The 24,270-nt window shown below is 38.8% G+C and overlaps 1 protein-coding gene across 2 annotated transcripts in view; it reads left to right on the plus strand.

Moving 5' to 3' along the window:
* Positions 1–24,270, plus strand: part of brinp2 (bone morphogenetic protein/retinoic acid inducible neural-specific 2) — a 236,099-nt gene that overhangs the window by 192,587 nt on the left and 19,242 nt on the right. The window lies entirely within an intron of this gene.

Consider the following 24,270-nt stretch of genomic DNA (forward strand, 5'->3'; position numbering starts at 1 on the left):
ATACTTATGTTTAAAGTATTGAACCAAAAATTTTTTGTTTTTTTCAGTAAGGGCATGATACTCATATTTCTGTTACAATTATGGATCCATTGAAAAAAAAAATCCAAAATTATTATTAAAAATTGGCATTGAAGCAAAGGAAATGAAAATTAGAGCTGAGGCTGTGTAAACTGTCCAGTACTAGAAAGATACTCTAGACCATTACTACAGATTCAGTTCAATTTCAATAGCACCAAATCACAACAGTCGCCTCAAGGCACTTTATATTGTAAGGTAAAGACCCTACAATAATTACAGAGAAAATCCAACAATCAAATTGACCCCTTATGAGGAGCACTTGGTGACAGTGGGAAGGAAAAACTCCCATTTAACAGGAAGAAACCTCCAACAGAACCAGGCTCAGGGAGGGGCAGTCATCTGCTGCGACCGGTTGGGGTTGAGGGAGGGAGACAGAGTGAAAGACATGCTGTGGAAGAGAACCAGAGATTAATAATAACTAATGATTAAATGCAGAGTGGGGTATAAACATGTAGAGATTGGAAAGACGTGAATGAAGTGCGTCATGGATAAAATGAACTGAATAAACACCCAGTTAAAGTTGGTTGCTAAAGTTAAGCTTTTGATAGTTACTGACTCGGAGAATTGTTTCACAAAGCTCACATTTTGTGAAGACTGCGTCACACTGTTCTTTGCTGCTGTTGTGTGTTTTCCAGCTGCTGGTCTGACCGGCTGAACCAAGACTCGCCTGGTGCCAAGTGCCAGTGTGCCTCACTAGAGAGTCAATTAGACACACAGCCTATCAAATGTCATCACAGGATGCGTGTGCGTGTGTGTGTGTGTGTGCCCACATCCTTGTGTATTTTTTTTTTAAATCTGTGAGTTAGTGTGACTCCCAGCTGCATATGACCATGCAGAAGGCCTTCCAGTTAATGAGCAGCTCATTAACGAGCCTCTACAGCAAAAGACAGATTTTCTCTCTCTTTTCAGGGCCTTGCAAAGTTCACCCTCTCTGGATTTAACTTTTACAAGGAGAACAGTGAGTCAGACAGGAAGACATGCCAAATGTCTGACTCTAAAACAGTGTAATGTTTTCACATTTAGAAACTATGTTTTAAGTATTGTACAGTAGTAGACCTGTAGTTTAAAGTAAATGGAAAAATTGGTAGAGGTACCCTCAGTAGTTGTGTTGTAGAACAACTAATTCTCAACTGTTCCTTGAATAATATATCTGTAACAAAGTTTGTCTGTATGTCTATGAATCTGTACTTAATTCATGCGTTAAAGACAAAGTCGGTTTCTAGCAAGTTGTTTCAGAGCTGCATAGTCTGTGTAGAGAGGAGGTGAATGGGTGGGTTAACAGAATGTCAACCTTTAACACAGGAGGCCGGTGCTTGTTTGCCTAGTTAAATGGCAATGTTGTTTCTTTGAGGTGCACAGCGCGCAGAGGTCGCCAACTTTCTGCAGAGTCAATCGCTGCTGACCTCCAAACTTCACGTGGCCTTCAGCAGAAAGCTCCATGGCTTTCCATGGCCGAGAAGCTGCATCATTTTTACACTTTTCTGTCCATTAAATATTCAGACAGGCAGATCAGAGCAAGCCAGCAGTTCATATCACGGCATCTTGTGTTGGTCTTCAGCTGCAAGGATAATATTATACAATTATAGTATCTCCTGAATCTTGTCACAGATGGCAGCAAAAAATTGGGCAAAATTAAGGATGACCATAACTTAACTAAACCACTGCTATTTGAATGAATAACGTTAAATACAAAATAATGGATGAATCTATCTATCAAAGCATTTTTATAATTAAAATGATATACATAGACAAGTGCAGTTTTCTCTGTTCTGCAGTCCTACATGGGATATCAAAGGAAATGGATTCTTGTGAACGTGTACTGAAACCCATATTTCTGTAATTTGGTAGTTTATTAACAACAACTTTGGCAAAACAATGGCAGTGCTGTTCTGTTTGAGTGCTAAAGAGCGAACACTTTGTGATAGTTGAGAACTGTGTCAGTGACTCATGGTCAAAATTGTTGGGACAAAAGTTGGGACAGAGGCAACAAAAGACTGGAAAAATACTTAATATTAAAAACAGCTGGAGGAATGTTTAGCAACTACTTAGATAAATTGGTAACAGGTTATTAGCATGATTGGGAATAAAAAGAGCATCTTAGAGAGGCAGAGTTTCTCAGAAGTAAAGACAGTCAGAGTTCACTTGTGCAAAAAAACTGCATCTAAAATTTTCAGAATAATATTCCTCAATGTAAAATTGCAAAGGCTTTGAATCATTGGTAGTATATAACATCATCAAAAGATTTGGAGAATCTGGACACAAGGGACAAGACCAAAAATCAATACTGGATGGATCTTAGAGGATTGCATTAAAAACAGGCAAGATTGTGTCATAAAATCACTGCATGGGTTCAGGAACACTTCCAGAAATCATTATCTGTGAACACAGTTCACTGTGCCATCTACAAACACAGGTTAAAGTTCTACCATGCAAAGAAGAAACCATATGTGATCATGATCCAGAAAACTTTCTGGGCCACAGCTCCTTTAAAATGGACTGAGGCAAAATGGAAAACTGTGCTGTGGTCAGACGAATCGAAATTTGAAATTCTTTTTTGGAAAGCGTGGATGCTGCATCCTCCAGATTAAAGAGAAAGAGGACCATCCAGCTTGTTATCAGAGCTCAGTTCAAAAGTCTGCATCTCTGATGGTGTGGGGGTTAGCTCAGTCAGGCACACGGCGTGCAAAGACTCCAACACCATATCAGCATTCACTGTCTAACTCATCACGAGCCAACTCCTTTATAAAGACAGCTTGAACAGTTAGTGTCTCAGTTTCTCTGTAAGCTGATTTCATCAATAAAGCAGCTAATTCGTTAAACCATTTATATCTGTTTACATCAGCCAGTAACTCAGTGAAGTTAGTCAGCAGACACAAGTCATTATGATGGGATGATTACCTTTCATTCCACACCAGATGACATGGGATATTTATAGCCCTTCATTACTCACCTTCGCAGTGACATCTTATTGGTGGGTGATAATTGGAACCAAATTTGCTGTTCATAAATTTGCAATGGGCTCTTCATTAGGATTTGTAATTATTTCTCTCTGTGTGAAAGGTTAAGTGTGGGTGGAAAGTCTGCTACGGTTCTTCAGCACAAGTTGAGTGGTGCCAACGCTCGCCAAATCCCTTACAGCGATCTCTATCTCTCCCATTCTCTCGGCCAATCTCTTTTAATCTGTCTCTCCTCCTCCCGACCCTTCAGCCCCTGCGGGGAACAAAGTAATTCCCATTGCTTCAGTGCAGAGAGCTCAGTTCAGTCTAAGCCTCTTGGAAACAGCACCTACGTTTACTTCGCCCCGGGTCCATAACATCTCTAATGTCTTGCAGGAGAATCTGAAGCACTTCACGGTGGAGTTACGTTCTCACCTGTTATTACCAACACGGTGGCCCCAAGTGAGATGCTGCAGAAAATAAACATACTTTGATCAATAAACAGAGGCTAAATTTGGTATCTCAGCAGGGTATGGATTGGATAGCATATATACATACAAACTATTAAACTGTGCAGTTTCTTTTCAGTCTTGTGCATGTTTGAGGGTAGGTGGTTTGGGAAATTCCTGTGATCAGAAAGATGCAGTTTGTAAAAGCCTCATTATCAAGCCAGACATTGAGGTTAATACTCGCAAAGTTAGAGAAAGAGAGACTTCACCGCTTCTCTTTAAAAGAATGGAAATTTAAAAGTACAGCTTGTAAGAATCGCTAGGAAAATTCTGAAGACAAAATGCCTTTCTTTAGGCTGCGTGAGGAGAAAATCTTATCCTCCAGCTTCTGTTTCAGTGCATCAGTTCAGAGGAAGGTGTTGCAGGAAGCGCTCGAAACACAAATGAGAGAAAGGAGGATAAATACTAAATGCTGACAGACCTCAATGTGAACAAGACGAGAGCAACAACTGAAAGAATTGTTTATTTTGTTGCATTAATCATCTTACTCGCTTTCAAAAGCTTGAAATAGTTTAGAATATTTTTGGCAGCATAATAAAAAGATATATCTGGAATCTTAAAGTGCTGAAAGTCTGATAAAGGAATTTCCTTTAGAATGAATGAGGAACTCGAGTTCACCCACAAAAATCCTTTAACAGGGAAAAAAGAAAGAAGAGGGATCATCCAGAGACCTGAACTTATGAAACAGGAAGCTTCAGTTTTAGCCTCCAGTTCTCAGAGTTATGAAGGTGATTCACATCTTACTGGGGTACATCACCATAGTAACCCAGCCTGCAGATCTAACCTGTTTCCTGGCACTTAATGTTCAAGACAAAAAACAACACCGGCTCTGACCAATCCTCTTGGAAAATTGCACCATTTCTAGAAAATTCCTTGTGTATGGGTAGAAAGAGGGTCACTAGTCTTTAGAGCCCATCTAAACCCTCTAGGTTTCCCAAACAAGCATCAATCAGAGATAACAGATTCCCAGTGGAGGGAACTTTGTTTTCTGCTTCACTTTTCCCCCGTTGCCTCAAAACAGTTTCCATTGTTCTTTGGGCTTTTATATGTTGACTTGCTCTCTCTCAGACCATTTAACACTGCAGCTCAAAGAACAAGGCAAGCTCTTTTACACACCCTAAGAATTATTCTAAACACATAGATTTAACTGAATATTCAGTTGTAATTATATCCAGATCCACCCCTGCCTTAACGATGGGGTGGTTATATTAATAATATTAACTCTGATGATTTCATAAACATAAAATTTTCTTACCTAGAGTTTGCTGCTGCATTTGTCTTGCTTTTAGCCCGGATGATGTATTTAACCTCTTTGTATTTTTCTGATATTATTAGTTTGCTCCATTTCTGAAATATGGCACACATGGACTTTGTAGTTCTCTAAGACAGGGTTGTTATCTCTTGGCAGTGAGTGTGGCAGCCAAGGACTGCCGCCAAATGACATCTTGTGCCTAACAGTAAGATGCAGACTGCATCTGGCATAAAGGCATTATACAGTTCAATCCAAAGTGCATTTTTTTGGACAAAGATGCAATTTGTGTAATTTGGCTCCGTACACCACCACCATGGATTTTAATTCAAGCAGTCAAGATGTTCTTGAAGTGCAGACATCCTGCTTTAATTCAAGGGGTTTGACAAAAGTATTGCATTAACTCTTCAGGAATTACAGCTATTTTATACGGTCCCCCATTTTCAGAGGCACAACATTAATTTGCACATAAGGATTATTTTTTTATACTTGGACCTGCTAAGAGCCTTCCAGAATAGATTTGTGTTTTAACGGATGAACCCTGGGCTTGGCACAGAGACCCCCGAGATTTAAAGGGTTCTCTCTGCTTGTTTTGTCTTTGGGACTTCATGCTATATGTCATCTAGCGATCTATATTATGCTATTTATACTGTTGCATACACTGAAATTTTGATGTTGGCTCTAGAAGAAAAGTTTGTGGACTGCAGTTTACAGTATTCATACATGCACAAGGAAATTTCATGCATAGTTCCAGCTGTTCAACCACACGGCCAGATCAAATTTTGAACCTCATTCTAGATGAACCCTGGGCTTCACAAATTCATCTGTTACCTTAATTATCCATTACCTTGTGTGCCAAAAAAAAGTTACTGAAGTACAGCAATTCATACAAATCCAGTATGTGAACCTGGTTTAGCATTGAAACTGAAGGCTACTCAATTTCATCCTCTGAGGAACAAAAATGTCCAGTAGATATTAAAGTGTCCCGAATTAACATTATAAATTCAAGTATTTCATTAATGTAAATACATTCGGAACAGCTGACATTTCAGACAAAAGTAGGGATTTAACAGCCTAATCAAACATGTACAGTAATTAAATAGAAATGATCTCAAATTGTTGGCCCTGATGCCTCATGGGTAGCCAACTTTCACATTTAGCTCCTTAATATTCACACATAAAAGAACTCTGCAATAATGCCAGAGGTCTAAAAAACATAAACATAGTGCCTCCATAACTAGATCATTTGCAGCTTGAGCGGATGCCCCGTTAAAACCCATCTGTCTACAAACAAATGAAGCCCAGAACCATCTGGATTCCTTTTGCTATCTGAGACCTTGGGAGTATTCAAGGTTAATGCCCTCTTAGGCACAGCCATCAGACCACACAATGGCTTGCCTTTAATGTATGAGGTCTGCATGTTGAGGTTTGCCTTACGCTGGTTAAGTACAGGTTTGGCATCATCCATCTGTCAGTCGTTTGTCTTTTATTAATAAAGCTGCTTTCTCCTGTTCTCCCAAGTGAAACCAAAATGAACTTACACTAAAAGAACTTGGTGCTTTTTTTTTGGTTTTGTTTTGTTTTTTCCAATATAGAGTGCCTGCTTGCAGCTGAATTGTAAGTAAAGCCAGAACTGGTCACAGTCCCTTGGGTAAACAAATCAAAAACAGAACTCTAATTCAGTCATGCAGGATGCATGCTGTAAAAATGCTAACTGATAACCATGGTTGTATGCCTGACTGAATAATATGTATCATTAACTGGTGATGGCAGACTGAAAAAAAGCAATCATCTCCATTAAGAGCATTAAACAGCAAACAAAAACAAGCAAATGTGAGCAGGAAAAACACGTTTGTATTTGGCTATGGCAGAAATAAGTGTTTCATCCAAAACTGTTACCAGGAAATATGGAGAAAATGTTCTCTGATTGGAGGGGGGGCTTTGAAAAGAAGGGGCAGTGATGAAAACCTTTATGTTTCTATCTGTGGAGTCAAACTATGGAATAGTCTTTTAGCATAACTACAATGATGTAGTTTCCAGTTTCCAGTTTAAAAAACAATTAAAAAATAATGTTCAAAAAGTACATGGATTAGAAAAGACCTTATCAGGAACACTTGGTATATATATATATATATATATATATATATATATATATATATATATATATATATATATATATATATATGTAAAGTTGTGGTCAGAAGTTTACATGCACTCATTATGGATATAAATGTCATGGTAATTTTAGGCTTTTAAGGATTTCTTTGCACTGCTCTTTGTCCAGGGTGGAAAGATTGTACAACATATTTATTTAAGGACATTAAAAGAATAAAGCCATTAAGAAGCTTAATGTTAGCCAGCTTATCCATTCCCAAACCAGTTTTGATGTGCCCTAGAGCATGATGCTACCTCCACCATCCTTGACAGCTGGTAAAGTGTTCTTAGGTCTTAAGTCCTTACCTTTACTCTTCCAAGCATACTTTTGTCATGGTGGCTAAATAGCTCAGTCTTTGTCATCTAACTCTGAAACCTTGCTTCTTTCTTTCAACCTTTATTTCTATTTGATTTGACCATGTGGGCAGCTTCAAATTTTGAAAGCTTGAAAGTGTTGATTCTGGAGTAGAGTGTCCCTGACACTCGTCTCCACCCACTCCACCCTGCCTACACTCTCTTCTTTATCTCTCTTGTACATAGTCCTTTGTTTTGGAAGGTTGACCCCAGGTATTTAAACTCATCCACCTTCACTACCTCTGCTCCTTGCATCTTAACTGTTACACCTGTCTCCCTCTCATTCACACACATGTATTCTATCTTACTTCTACTGACTTTCATTCCTCTTCTCTCCAGTGAATAACTCCACCATTCCAGGTTCCCTTCCACCTGCTCCCTCTTCTCTCTACAGATCACAATATCATTTGCAAAACTCATAGTCCAGACTCCTGCCTGACCTCAACTGTCAGCCTGTCCACCACCATTGCAACCAAGAAGAGGCTCAGAGCTGATCCCTGATATAATCCCACCCTTACCTTGAACGCATCTGTCATTCCCACCACATACCTCACCCCTGTCTCACTGTCCTCATACATGTCCCCCACCACCCTCACATACTAAGCCACTCCTGACAGTTCCTCTCTTGGCATCCTGTCATATGCTTTCTACAAAGATCTATAAAGATACAGTGCAACTCCTTTCTGACCTTCTCTTTAGTTCCCCATCAGCGCTCTCGAAGCAAACTTCTTCCTACCCTTGTTCGAGCATAAGATTTAAGTTGTTTATATACAATTGATTAATATACAGTATTGGGCATCATTTTTGTTATTTTGTTTTTGTTTTTTTGTTTTTACCAACTATAAATTGTACTTTGTTTTTTTAAATGTTAAAAATAAAATAATTTATCTATCAATATTTTTATTTTTGGGCACTACTAGAGCAGCTTTGCATGGTTTACAGTTCAAAATAATCATTATTAGTGCATCCTCAATTCATCCTCTGAAACAAGCTGTTTCAGCTCCTGTCCCCTTCATTTTAAGTCTTTTTTTTTGGCTGTCACTTGCAAAGTCAGAGACACAGACAGCTTCAGAGTTTTAATTTCTCCTCATACTGTAGCTGGCCAGTCACAGCGGGAAGCAGGAGACTGTTGGATTGACAGTTATCGAAAGTGTCAGATCCAGCCCTCACACAAAACCAATCCTGATGTTGGACAAATGTGCCTGAATGGGTTTCTGTAACAATTTAACCCTCTTAAAAGCAGAATTATAATTACCAGTTGATGTTCAGATATTACAAGAAGGAGTTTGTGAAGTTATTTTCAGCTTGGCTCCATTCACCAGGAACAGCAGGTTACTCATGAATACCAGCTTAATTGAATGAAAGTTATAAAACTATAAAACTTTGCTGGTGTAAAATAGTCACTCGAGAGGCTGGTAAATGTGTGAACACTGACTGACTCAGCAGGAGCCTGCGGTCATTCTCCTGGCTTTACCTTATTGCTTTCCTGACTCTTTTAAGATCTGTGTGTATGGCTGGATGCGTTGTCACAATAAACTGTATGAATGAACATAACAGTAATTAAAGGCTTTTAATGTCACAGTGAGCATGACAGTTTCATGAAAAATTTAAAAAAGAGCAGCTCCATACACCATGTCAGTCACAAGTGATCAGATTTCAGTTGTTATAAAAGTCATCTGACAAAAACTTTGATGCATGCTGAGTTGAGTAAGTTGAGCAATTGGAAAAATAATGCAATCACATTTTAATAAGTTAGAAATTATGCATGAGTGTGTTTTCTTTTCACCCCGTGAAAAACAGCACTGGCAGAGTTTTGTTTGCGCTGTCAAAATCATTCCTGTAGTTTTATTTCTTGTAAAAAGAAGAGTGTGACTTAAATCACTCTTCTTCTGTTCCCAGAAAAAAAAGCTTCTCATAAAGGCTGCATCAAAGATGCCAACCTTGCGCAGATAAACGTTATCTCTGTTACAAATGCCGCAGGGTCGTTTGAGTTATACTAGTGACATATAAATAAGAATGGAGAAAATAAAGATGGAAGACTGTATTTTTTCCAGCCTCTGATAATATACATAGATGCACACAGACATACAAACAAGTGCTGCCTCACAATGAATCCCTACATCCTTCATCCAAATACCCTTCAATTTATTCCCGACAGCGACACCCTGCATTCTGCAGGAAATAATACCTTGCAATGTCACGTCTTCAGATAATATTTCAATCATGTTGGATAGCAGCAGAAGTGCGCCAATAATGTTCTCCTGTTCTTTTAGAACGTTAAAAATGCCCTTGAGCAACCTCTAGCTGCTTCACTGGAGCATTTCAGTAGAAAACTGCAGCGTTGCTGGACTGCTCTCAGCGGCCACCTGTGCGAGGCAGCGGTTTCCCGGACAGCTCCCAAATGTGCATAACCATGTGAGTGTGAAGCAGAACATTGCTGGAAAAAAGCATATGTGTTCTGTCAGACATCCATAGATAAATGAGGAAGAAGAGAAGAAATAAAATGATTGAGAGGTGTTCCCCTCAGGTGGAAGCAGTTTGAAAATAGCTTGCTGGGTATAAATGACTGACGACCTCTCATGTTCCCCTAAATCCATTATCAATTTTCTGATCTCTTGGCAGGAGTCGGGGAGGCAGTTCATCTTCAAACAGCTATGTTAAAAGCTCAGTGGCCTCCTGTCGTGACTGTTTCAGTAAGGGGCAGCTGAAATACAGCAGCGAGGAGAAAGCGTGATAGAAAACATGATGCATCCTACAGGAATCTCAAGTCTGAAGGCCTGGATATACAGTGATTTAAAATGGCCAAATTAAGCAGATGCATTAATTCCAGTGGAGCTGGCGTTATCAGACCATCTGTACAGGGAGAGAAAATGAATCTAAAAACATGTAGTTCAATTTAGGTGGAATCTGAATTAGCACCTTTGACCAATATCAAGCTATACAATCAGTGCTGACCTCTGAGGGGACCAGACCAGACAGCTTTGCTGAGTATTACTGTAGCTGTGCTGCACCATAGAGAAATGCTTATTAACCCTTAGCAAGTTTAATAGCTCAGAGGGGCTTCAATAACTTTATATTTAAGAGAAATGGTTGGTAATGATAAACAAATGCCAGCCGAAGGCTAACAGAACAGCAGAGAAGCTGACTGAATAAGCAACACATCATTAGCATCTACCAATTAGCATCTAATGCCCAACAATCAATTAACATTTGTAGCTTAATGAAAAGTGTTGTGTAGCATTTGTCGCCACATGAAATGGTGATATATGAACATTACTTTTATAAAGATTTTCAATGTTTCCATATTTCCTGTAGCTTGTAAAGGTGAGATTTGACAGTGAAATAAAAATTATAATCATTCAAAAATATTAAGACTGATATTTTATTTAGTGGAAGCATGTTAAACTGTTGTGAATTGGCACTATATAAATAAAAATGAATTTGATTAATAGGTATGCTGTGTGCTGATGTGATGACCAGCGTGATTAAAAATAAAACAAAAGTTATTGCTCCTTTGACCTGATTTTTTTGGCTTTTATAATCTTGTATTTACATTAATGCATCATTTATGGTACAAAGTTTTCTGAAGATTTTAGCTGTTCTGCACTCAACAGTGGCAATTCTGAACTGAGGTTACACAAACTTTGCAATTTCATGCAAAAATTTAAGTTGATAAAATTTTTCATTTTTTTAATTATTGATTTTTAAAGGTTATTCAAACAGTCAAAGCAGCCATTACCCAACAGGATGAGTTGTAGCAAAATTCCCCCACAGTAGAGCTGTTTTAAATGGGGTAGAAATTCACAGAGGCTAAAATTACTTTTATTTATTTATTTAGTGCCAGGCTGTAAATATGCTTTCTAATGCAATTAAATCTGGCTTTTAAACATTGGAGTCGGGGATTGGGTTACTTTTGGAGCCTGCCTCCACTAGTAATTAGATGAACTGCGGTTTTTGGCACTTCTGGCATGTTAACTTCAGTTTTGACCCCTGCTTATTGCCACTTGGCTTCTTAACTTTTAAGCTCAAATACTCTACTCTTCAGTTAATTTCAACATAATGCCATTATTGGAGATGCTGATGCAGTTGGGAAGCATGGCACATTGTACAGGTGTGTACTTTGTTGTATAATGTGTTGCATTTAGCCCTTTTGGCCTTTACACACTGTAAAGTATTTTGTGCATTAAAAATATTTTTCAGACTAATTTATTGTTAATGTAGCCATTCACACCAACCAAATTTGCGGCATTTATTTTTTGGATCAAGCTAGATTTTCCCCCATTTTTCCCACGCGTATAAACAGATCTCACCAATCACGCCGCTGCATTTGGCAACAAGTGTGCTCCCAGCTAAAAATGGTAAAATAATACCTTTTTTTTTTTTTTTACCTCATACACACAGCTACACGCTGCTCTGGGTCAATCGGCTCTAGAAATTATTTCTCTGCCTCAGATGTGGTCCTAACTCTACCAACAAGAGCTCAAACTGCCCCGCTGACATCCTGAAATATGTACGGAAGCAGTCGTGGCACAGCTTCAACTCCTGGATCAAACCATGAAATTCTCCCTGCTGCTCCCTTCTCATCAGAATTGGATGAACCCAGAATCTCCATTTTTTTCCTTTCCTTGTTTAGAAACATCAGGACCAGCTCATCATTGTTTAATGCCGACGTAGTTTTTTTTTTTCGGAGTACATTTTTGAGGACGAATTTTTTTGCAAAATCACAATGCTTTCAGTGTTTATGTATGTCACACAACAAGTTTGCATGAGGAAAAAAAATTGGAATTTTATGCCGGTGCACATATGTAACTTGGATGAAGTTACTATCTTTTTACTAATACCTACTAATAATCAACCATTCCTCTATAAAGAAAAGGTATAATCAGCTGGAAGTTTTACTTAAACCCACAGAGATGCCGTGGCTGGTGTCATTCTCTCTGGCTTTCAGTCCTCGTGTCTTTAGCGATGATGTGTGTCTCATAGATCAGGACACAGAAGAGATTTGGATGCTTCCTCACCAGCCTTGAACAAGAGGGAAAATCGTTCTTCTAGCTGTGATTGATCATCTTTATGACTTCGTAGAAGCTCAAGGTACAATGCTCGAGCTTTTTTTTTTTTCTCCCCCCACATTCCGATCACCCACAAGAGTCCAATAAGCACACATGCTGATGGCTTTACTTCCCAGCTGTGTAGTGGCTGCGCATATATTGGTTTTCCCAAACAGAAATGATTCCCATTTCTCATTTAGACGATGGAACTGAAAAGGACCGTGAGGGGATGTGTTTGAGGTGTTAAGTGTAAAACTGTCACATATGTTTGGATTTGTGTGTGTGTAATAGCATAGCTGGCTCTACTGGGACAACCTTCGGTTTCATTCAGCTGTCGTGCAAAACAGATTGTCTTTAGTGGGTTTTTGTGGCACAAAGTTTCAGTTTCTCAAGTGGGAAAGCCTGTCTTTCTGTGCAGCAGTGGCTTCGACTGAGACAACTGTTCTGTCATTTGGTCCATTTCTATTCCACAGAAAGCTGGAGCTTAGTGATTAGGGTGAAAAATTTGAATAAGAGCTGACAAGCTGTTTATGTGTTCTTCTCCTCCATGTTCACTGACGACACAGTACCTGCCTGTCTGCTAAAGGCTCTGCTAATGACAGCACTGTTTTGTAATTTATCAAAAATAAATAAACAATCTGCTGCAAGAACAGCTTCTATGCACCTTAGCATGTATTAAATCCCTGTGAATAAACTGAGATTCCCTCCACTTTACTGTCTCATGTGTTGGTCCAAAAATCTATTAGTTGAATGAGTTTTAGAATATATCTGACATTTTTAGGTTTAATTAATGTGGCCTTAATAACATTACAGTCTTTTTGTGTTTTCATGCAAAACATGTCTAAATACTTATTGACCTGAGCCACCAGTATTTGAAATCATGAATTGAATGACTTCATTAGAACTAACATGAAGGAAAGATGGAAACTCCAATGACTCGTGTCTTTACTTTTAGACACCCTCCCCAAGCTCAGTTTAAAACTATTTTAATCAGAACACCTATATTATACCTATACTATATTTTTAATTACACATTCATCCAATTAATAGCTCAGACAAATGTTGTACATGCATCAATATGGTTCTGATATGGTACTGATATTTAGGTTGGCACTTCATCTGTGGTCAGATCATGTCAGTAACACTGATGGAGAAGAAAAGTTCTCTCACTGAAATGTGAGTTAAAGTCACAGAAACAGTTAGTTGCTACCTTTCTTCTTTGTGCATCTCTCACACCAAAATTGTGTTTGTTTGTGTTTATTATGATAAAACACAGCTTTATGAAGTTTTGCAAGACTCACAAATCCTCCCCTTTTATCTGCAGAGACACATGCAACTTTAATGAATCTGTTAATATTAATGGTTCAGTGTATAGCTGGTTATGAATTTATGACTTCAGCTTAAGTAAAGCACAGAGAGTGCTCTTGTTCTCTTGAAGGCTTTTCAACTAATTATGGAAGATGTGTCTGGAAAAATTGCAAGCCTTCAGGGGATTACGAGCTAATCTGAAAACAAAAGGCTTACTTTATTAAGAAGCAAATGTAATTAGAGTGTATCATAATGAATCACTCACTGAGACCAATTTTCTACTCTGTTCCTCTCTACCTGATCCTTTTTGACAGCATTTATCGATACAAGTGGGCAACACTAAATGCTTTTTATTGCTTTTGTATCAGAAGCCTATCAGATTATGAGAAGTTGAATGAAGTGTTGTCTTTTCACCAACGCAGCAACCACAAGGGCTGAAAAATCAAGCCATCATGGAAGTGCCAAAAACTGCAGTTCCTCTAATGGCCACTTGAGGCTGGCTTCAAAAACAAGTCAATCCCCACAGAACTCATCAAAATGCCCCACTTTGGAATGGAGTTTATATGCCTGGCATAAAAACAAACCTGCTGTATAGTTCTGTGCTCTCTGGATACTACTGGATACTGCTAGCATAAGCTAATAAATTAGCATTTTCCATCCATCCATCCATCCATCCATCCATCCTCTTCCACTTATCCAATTTGGTCATAGAGGGGTCTAGAGTCGTCCCAGCTGCTACAGCGTGGTACACACTGGACAGGTCTGTCACATGGCTAACACATAGAGACAAGACAGCCATTTACATTTGTACGTATATGTGCGTAGTATAGTCATCTGACGGCAGTTTATATTGTGAAGTAAAGAGCCTACAATATTAGAGAGAGAACTGCAGTGATCAGAAGATCTTTATGAACAGTGCATTGAGGAGGAAGAACGACAGCAGACAGTCGACCACTTGGAAATGAGGAGAAAGCGAAGGCTCGTGAAACCCTCTCATCCATATATGGTCACTTCTGGCTCCAATAAAACAACATAGCTAAGTCTTGCATAGAGCTCACAAACACTAAAGATCAGATTTATTCACCCTGAAGACTTTCTTTTGGGAGTGTGCTAGAAATGAATGTTAAATGTTAGGTGCAAGGAAGTTTTGGTGCCATATTCTCATTACAGTATATATTTATGATCAGAACTCTCATATTCACTTTGAGATTTATGTTCTAAGTAAAAGTATTGAGGCAGCAGTCCAAGAGAACAATCAATCTCCTGAGCAGTGACCAAACTTGTTTCAAAAAGTATTCTGTCTAGTTTTTAATATAGAGGTTCTATAGAGACTGAAGAACATAAAATCCTTGCTGCTAACTATTATGTGAGCAGCAATGTCAGCAATGTATGATGGATGGCGCCTTTAATGTGTTACAGACACTTTGAAGTGATGGAGATAGCAGCTTTCTTGACAGCTCTGGACCTTCTGTTTTCCGCTCCGTCTCTCCCAGCCGGCGTCACTGCAGAGTGAAAGACAGTGAGAGAGAGGAGGCGCTCCCACATCCGCCTGAAGGCATCCCAACTCCAACCTTATTGTCTGTCATGTTTGCAATTGAATTAAAAGCACAGAGGAAGACAGATGATTATTGAAGTTGTTGTTGCAAGAAATCGGGTGGGATTTAATGAGAGGCTTTTCACTAAGATGTGACTGACAGGGGCATGGCACAGAAGAAAAAAGAAAAACGAGATGATCCAGACAAACCGATGTTCATTCCTATATGTGACAGGCAGTTGTAAACCCATCAATTCAAATTCCAGCTACGACAGAAACAATCTAACAGTGACTATATGCAAGGATTAGAAATGTGTTTTCAAGGAGATATTTTAATTATACACAGCATCACCAAATCAACCAATATGGACTTTAAACTGCAAAAGTACAAGTAATTGCAGCACACACCTCATCCAAGATAGCTCTGTTTCTCCAAAACCAGAGAACTCAAACTGATGAGATCAATCTTTATGTACACTTATTCACCTCAACTTTTTTATTTAGATTTAAAGGATGATTTGTGTAATCTGAATAATTATCTCTCAAATTAAACAGTGTTGAAGGATGCTTGTTCCATTAGTTCAGTAATTGTTCCAGAATGAATGCTCTTCCTGTTTATCATCTGAACATCCTTCCTTAGCACTGTAGTAAGTTGGAGCAATAAAACTAACAGGAGAACCAATTACATTACGGGGCCAGAGTTTCTAAAGCCAAGAACAGGTGCAGGTGATTTTTTCCCTCATGTCATGTTAAAGTGAAGGACTACTCCAGAGCTGTCAGGTCAAATCCACACTGGCACTATTTTATTTGAGTGTACAGGCATGCTAGCTGTGCATCCCACTCAAAGCAACAATGCTAATATGCTGATATTTAGCTAAGAATGCATTTTAGCTATTAATATGATATCAAGCTGAATGGTAGAAACAATCAAAGATTAAAATATATATATATATATATCAGATGATAAAAAAAATTCATAAGTTAGATCCACCGTGGTCCATGGATATTGATAGAAGTTGTAATTGCAGTCTGTAGAATAGCTTTTTTTCATTTTTGGAACAAAGGTTAAGCTTAAATGACTACAACCACATCCCTAACACTCAGTTAAAACCAAGAACCAGTGAACTCTTCTGGTTTGGCTGAATTCTGGAGTACTTTGTATGTGACTGTTTGGGCTCTCACTTTTCAATACCTCCCGTCCTTGTAGCGAGGTGGATGAAGAGACCTCAGCCAGCAAGTCACTTAGCTGTCATCTCTGCTCAATGGTGGCATGAATCACTAACTCAGCCCAGAGATTGAGATTTTGGGGGCAGCACGGTCACCCATTATGGAAAATAACCCCCCACCCCCACCCCCTGGCCCCTTTATCTGATAGATTTTGAGTGAGCCAAATTATCCATAAATTTGGGACATGGAGTCATAAATGTCAGGAAAAGAGAGGAAAACAGACTGACAAATTCCTTCAGCATGATGGCAGTGCTAATGATTACTGCTGAGAGGACGTCGAGAGAGAGAAAGAGACCAGGATGGAGTAATTGTAAGGCAGTGTTGAAAGCAAATTGTGTGGAAGATGAAGGGTTTGAAAATAGAAAAAAAATATAAAGAAATAGGGGAGAGGTGGTAGGGTGGGTGAATAATAAAGATGAATGTATATGCGGCACCGCATGCAACTTAATCACTGACTGAAGGAAAAAGGAAGAGGGGGGAAAATATGCAGGACAGAGGGAACAAAAGTGGGCTGAGGTGTAGGAACGCACCGATTTCATCTTGAAAAGGGAAAAAAAACCTTTGAAACTGAATTCACATGGGATATTCTAATGAGGGCAAGCTGTCATCAATGTGTCATTTTGGCAACTGTATTTGAATTTGTCATAACAGTAGATCAGGCTAACAGACTGCATTTCACTATTTATAGAAATAGACAGTATTTGTGACATTCTGTGTGGTTTTTGACCAAAACCTGATTAGCTTAGCAACCACAAATCTGATGTTTAGTCTGTTGAAGGGATGCCATTGTCTGCCCCCATAAGTTAAATTGTCATTTCTTGTTTCTCCTGAGATTAGTGCCGACAGTGGGAACAAACCCGGAACAACAACAGGACCTCGGTTGGGCTCAGTGTTGCCAACTTAGCAGCTTTTCAGACCCCCGTAGCAACTGTTTTTCCATAAAGCGACTATCGACAAATTTAGCGACGTTTTCTGGTGACGTCAGAGAGTTTTGGAGATAGACCGGAAACCAGAAATCCTCCGCTGTCGCTGTGTTTTGTGTACATAAAGCCTTCATGCTGTCCCTTCGTATGCTTTGACATCGCCCAGACCTCGCTTCGACTCCACCCTCCAACCCCCGGACCTCACTTAAACACTGAGCCCGGCCCGCCTACCCGCTCCCTCTGCCCCCATCCCCGGACCTCGCTTTGGCCTTTAGCAACTTTTGAGACAGACGACAGCGAGTTTTCTTACACAAGTTGGCAACAGTGGCCCAGATGAAGGAGGAGGATTGAATGTAGCTAGCAGTCACACCCCACAGTGTTTTTGTTAAATTTGATATTCTAACATTAAACAATACGGGGCAAAATTGATTTATGTAATGTGGCTCTAGGCAAAGCATTAAAGTTATTAAGTTATGTCATAAAGTTCTTTTGTAGTTCTAAACATATTTAGGGTTTTTGTTTCTTCAAAGATGGTATTCCTCTCTCCTACAGCTTCGATTACAACTACACGCAAATGACCAGTTATGCAAATTAGACGATGACGTCATATAGCGTCTGTTTTCGGCGGTGGAAAATTTCCCTTATTTTTAAATACAAAACTTGACAAGTATGCACCGGGATCAGACAAATCATAGTATAGAAGTGCATAGTATTGCATCTGAAATTGTTTGGCCAGATACACCTTAGCAATTACCACGGTACTACCACAGCTAGTGTTAGCTAAGAACTACCAATAACAATGAATCATATTGCCTACAAATGTGCTAAAGTTTCACCTTCGATTCATATCAGTTCAATTTTATTTATATAGCACCAAATCACAGCAAACAGTCACCTCAAGTTGCTTTATATTGTAAGGTATAGACCCTACAATTATTACAGAGAAAACCCAACAATCAGAACGACCCCCTATGAGCAGCACTTGGCGACAGTGGGAAGGAAAAACTCCCTTTTAACAGGAAGAAACCTCCAGCAGAACCAGACTCAGGGAGGGGCAGTCATCTGCCAAGACCGGTGAGGGGAGAGAGACAGGACAAAAGACGTACTGTGGAAGAGAGCCTTCACAGGCTTGAACTTTCTTGACTTTCTTTTCCTTGCAGGTCAGTGGCCTTTTACCCAATCATTCAATGACAAATGGTTAAAAATCTAAGTGAAATGAAGTAAACACTAAATAAAGACAAGTTCAAGAATGCAGCCACAAACCAGAGTAGTAGTTCAGCTTCGTGTCAGTATAGAGAGGAAGAGAGGATACAGAAAAAAGATGCAAAAATCAGACAGAAAAACACAGAGACAGAAAACTCAAATGAGAGAATAAGACAATCTTGACTCGCTAGTCCAGCAGAGGAAGATCACACCATGGAAAGAGGCAGACACGCACATTGAGTAGCATGGAGAGAGACAGACCATTATGTCATCTGGGATCACTGAACGCTGTAATAGGCTTGAGTCTCATCAGTGGGCTCGGCTCAGGTCAGCTTGGCTGCGAATTTCTGTGCTGTTTCTCTGCCAACAGCAGCACATGGGAATATGATCCTCTAGCAGACCCAGAACAATCCAAGAAGGTCTCACTTAGCTGGCTTTGGGAGGGGAAAAAAAAAAGAAATAATAGGTTCAAGTTTCCCAGAGGCTTCATACTGGCATAATATTTGCCCACTGGTTCATAATGGAACTAAAATGATCTCAACACCGGAACATTCTTGGCAAACCCAGCAGAGGGTAGGAACTGTGTCTTCTGCACCAATGTTATTCTCACTGTAATTTTCTCCAAGTGTTCTCATTTTTTTTGTGTTGATAGTCTACACACACGCCCACTCACACACACACACACACACACACACACACACACACACACACACACACACACACACACACACACACACACACACACACACACACACACACAGTATACAGAGAAAATTTCATTGCATTTTGGCTTGGGTAGCAGCTGTGTCTAGTACAACAAAGTAGGTGCTGTTCTGAATAAGGTGCCCATCTGTTTCTAAAATTTTATTCACAATAGCATAAGGGCCAGTAGAGCCATGCACATTTTCCTAAATTATAGCTCAGGACTCTTACTTGAGATGCAGAGTTTTCACTTGTATTATAGCTCAAGCTCACATACAGACATGCAGCACATATAGAAATACTTTGAACTTTTGACCAAGTTTTCTTAAATAAACAAGATCTCAGAAGGATGACTTTAAACCTCCAATATGTAGTTTTTGAAATAAGACTCAAAGCTATCTTTCATTTTACAGAAGATATATATATATATATATATATATATATATATATATATATATATATATATATATATATATATATATATATATATGTGTGTGTGTGTGTGTGTGTGTGTGTGTGTGTGTGTGTGTGTGTGTGCGTGTGTATATACATAATCAATAAAGAAATTAAATAAAACCTTCTATCACTGGAATAGCACTATTAATAATATCTAATGTTATTATGACTCCTACTCTATAAAAGAAAATACATTTTCAGTGTTTGTATCTACACAAGTTAAAGTACATTGTAGCTTACTGGCAATATGTTGCACTGGTACTGTATGTTGCATAAATGTACAAAACAGCTGGCGTTTACAGCCCTGGGGTAACATTCCCATTTCATGAAGTTAGTTTGTGTGTTATCAGAGTGGGTTTTGTTTGTCACACATGAAAAATTGAAATGCATATTTCAAAACTGTGTTTGAAGCATCTTGCGCCTGATGTTTTTATGTTTTATGCTAGAAGCTAGGCTGGCTCACAGTGATTATGAATATGCATGTACCAATAGTTGAAATTCTGTTCAAAATAACAATTTTATTAGACCCTCTAATTTCACAGCCGCTCACTTCCGGCTTTCACTGTCTTTGCAGCTCCGAAGGAACCGGCCTATGTAGACCGGGTCCTTCGAAGGATGCAGGCCCTGAATTTGGACACAGCTTGTATCTGAAGTGGAGAGCAAACAACGTGGAGGATCTCAGGCTGCTAATGCTATGATACTATATGCTAATGAGCTGCAGCGTCTTTCTTATGTCTGATTGGTTTAGCCTGATCATGTGATCATATTGTGCTATGTGATTGGCTATACCTACATGACAGTTATTGACTGAAATGGAGAAAGAGGGGATTTCCCCATATCTAGCAGCTGACCTGGTCATTGAACAGCTGGCAGTAGCTGATAGTGAGAAAATTGGGAATCCCAAATTTTCTCGGTAAAGAGCCAGTCTGTTTATAGTAACATCAATAATCAATAAGGCTGCAGCCTTATTGATTAACCTGTGATGCCAGCTTCTGATTAACTGAGCATAGTCTAACATTATTGGTCAGGAATGACTCGTGGCCATAAATAGTACTGACAATGACTCATAATTGAGCAATATTAAAGCCATATCTACTGCTCAGCAACTGCTCAAATGTAAACAACATGGTTGCCTTATGATTATAGTGATGTTATACATAATGCATTGATATCAGCAGGTCATGTCATATGGGTGCATTATATACTAATATTCCTGTACATACGAGTATAATACGATGTGAGTACCTTGTAACTATGCATTATGTCTGGCTTATTGTTATAGATTATATAACAGAAAGACATTACTTAGTATAGTGATTAAAGATAATCACAGAGTATCAATCTCTTACAGCATGCTTAAAATTGATTTGATTTAATTAGCATTGTTAATATTGAAAACCTATTTTTTGTTGAAATATGTATTATATCTTTACTAATCCAGAAATGACTAAAAGTATTTGGATAAAAGTTTAGGGCAAGGTCTCTAAATTAGGGAAAAATAGGTTTGCAGAAGGTAATAAGATGTCTGCTGAATGGTTTTCTATTATGAAATGGGGCTGTAATGCTATCTTGACTTCTAGATTTACTTTTTCATTAATCACGGGAGAATATTATCCCCATCGGTGATGGGTCTTGTTTAATCATATATTGGATTTGCATACAGTACCAGTCAAAAATTTGGACACACTTAATGGATGAGTGTGTCCAAACTGGTACTGTTTGACATGAAGCTATGTTTTTTTTGATATTGTAAACGTTTGTGTTGTTTAAAAGTTGCATGAAAATACTCAGCAGTTTAGTGCAGGATAAATGGGTCAGCTTGCTGTACTGTTTTTGAATTTACAGTAAAGCTCTGTGTTGGACTGGTGCACATTGGCTGTGATGTTCATGGTCACAGTTTGGTTGCATGAAGTGTAGAAGAGGTTGAATTGAAGCTGATGATGCTTAGTTGATGCTTACTTAATTCAACCTTTATACCAACTGTATAGGTCTAGTATAAAGACAATATAAACAGTATACTGTCAATATAAGAGATGGAGGTCAGCCAAAATAGCTCATGAAATATTGGGTTGAATTCAGCTCTTCCACAAAGAGCAGTAAACCTCAGAGTAGCAGCAACACGTTGGCTGACCATAGTTGGTACACAAAGAAAATCTAGTATTAGAATTTAGATTGGAATAATGTTTGCATTTTCATGTAATATTAATGTATTAATATAGCACAAGGTTCAGTTAGCTTTGCACAAAAATAGCTAGTAGAAATGTCTTCCAAAGAGCTAGAGTATTTTTTTATACACACGTATCTGTACTTTTGCCACCTCTGCATGTTGCTAAACAATCTAACAGGCACTTTAAATCAAAGCTCCCTTCTGAAAGAAGTATTAGAGACAAAATGTCCTCCAAATCGAACGACAGTATCAGTCATTTGTTCCAAAAGGACCGCTATGAGCGTTTCCAAAATTAGCACTCCTACATGTGACTTTGCGTGTCATGTTGTCAGATCCACGTGTAATGTGGCTGTAGCTCAGGAGGTAGAGCGGGCCACCTACTAATCGGAAGGTTGGTGGTAGGGCTGGGCGATAAAACGATAATATGTATCGCAATAGACACGTAATCAATATCAATAGAAAATGCGCTCAATAGAACGTTTGATATATATTTTTTTTCATTGGAATAAACCAGAGCAAAGATTCCACTTTAAATGCACCCGCTTGTGAAGCACGATTGGTTGGTTGGTCCACTGGTGGCTAGCAACGTATGGAGTGACACGCTAATAGCCAATCATGGAGCAGTATCAAACTTGGTTGTGCCACCTCGTTATCTCATGCACGCCCTCTTGTTTGTCTAACTTTCTTGAACCGGCATGGTGTGAGATGCATGGTGAAAAGTGAAATATGAGCACGACAGCGAGCGAAGAAATTGTAAATAAAAAAGGAAAGGTCAGCTCACCAGTATGGCAGTTTTTCGTATTTTTTTAGTCGGACCGTACTCAGACCAATGTTGTCTGCAAATTGTGCAGGACTGTCATCCCCACCAAGACCGGCAATATGACTAACTTATTTTACCACCTTAGCCGATCCCACCCTTTGGAGCACAGCCGAGTTCGACAGTAACCAGCATCTACTGTTGCAAGACCGCAGCAACAGACCACTATGTAAAGGTATTCCACATCAGTGCCTTATGATAAATCCTCCAAACGTTATAAAGAAATAACCCAGGCAGTGGCATATCATACAGCCAAAGATATGCTGCACCCACTCAATACAGTCGAGATGCCAGGGTTACAGAATCCACACTATGTTCTGCCAGGTCGGAAGTACTTTTCTAAGACTGCCATTCCAAAACTGTATCTAATATGCAAAGAAACTGTGCAACAGGAAATTTTAGCAGCCAAGTACTTTGCCACAACCACTGACCTGTGGTCAAGCCGTACCTCAGAGCCATACATTAGCTTGACCATTCATTTTATAGACAGCAATGGAATCTGAAAACCAGATGTCTTGAAACCGCATATTTCCCAGAAAATAATGTTGAAATAAAATGTTTAAATGTAGCATATTTTTCTCCTAGTCCTTATTTTAAATAGGTCAAAAAAAATTTCAGTAATTATCGATATCGACCGATATGAAGTACTTATATCGTGATACAGTTTTTAGCCATATCGCCCAGGCCTAGTTGGTGGTTTAATCCCTGGCTGCTCCAGTCTGCATGTGAAAGTATCTTTGGGCAAAATACTGAAATGCTCATATGAATGGGTGGGAGTGAGACATGTCGTATAGCTGAAAGCGCCAGATAAGAACCAGTCTATTTAATGTTTAAGCATTTCCTGTGGCATCTAATGCCATTTAGTCCCCACAGACTTTTCAGAAATCTGAGAAAATCCATATTTGTGTTTTTTTTTGTGCAGGAGAAAACCAAACACGGCTTTGTGTACGACTACTAGAAGTCACTTAATTTTATTTTAAAACACAGGGATTGGTCGTAAAACATGCCTAGACAAATGACCTTTGAGGTAGTTTTTTTAAAGGCGGACAGGCTCAGTACAGGTATCCAGATAATAAAAAGCACTTTCACCTGAAAATACAATCTAAAAACAACTAACAATATGACACAGAGGTTATTTTCCACAGATATGGTTAGAGCTGTGCCTTAAAATTTTAGCTCAAACTTTTGTGCTCCATGGGCACAAAAATAAAGTGACGCAAATGAAGCACAAGACAGTGATAATTAAAAATACAATTAAAATAACATAAAAACGCAATGCTTGGTCTTATGTATGACTTTGCATTAAACTTTGGTGTAAATGACCTCTATAACTCTCTTTTTAGGAAAATTTGAAAATGACAATGCTTTTATTGCTCTATTCAGCTTGTGATTATTGATACTCTCTTAACTTGTTTGGGCTTTTAAAGATGGCCATCTGTATGTGACTCCATGCAGTAAACTGTCATATAAGTAGTCTGAGTGGGATTCTAATGGAGAGGTGAATGAGTATAACTGCAGTTTGAAGCACAGGTATTTGCTTTGTAATAGTGATTCATTATAACGTAACAGCCTTTTTTTGTTTCTAATGAGACATGAAACTCACCA

Source organism: Archocentrus centrarchus, chromosome 17 (assembly GCF_007364275.1).
Source record: "Archocentrus centrarchus isolate MPI-CPG fArcCen1 chromosome 17, fArcCen1, whole genome shotgun sequence".
In the NCBI taxonomy this organism is placed as follows: domain Eukaryota; kingdom Metazoa; phylum Chordata; class Actinopteri; order Cichliformes; family Cichlidae; genus Archocentrus; species Archocentrus centrarchus.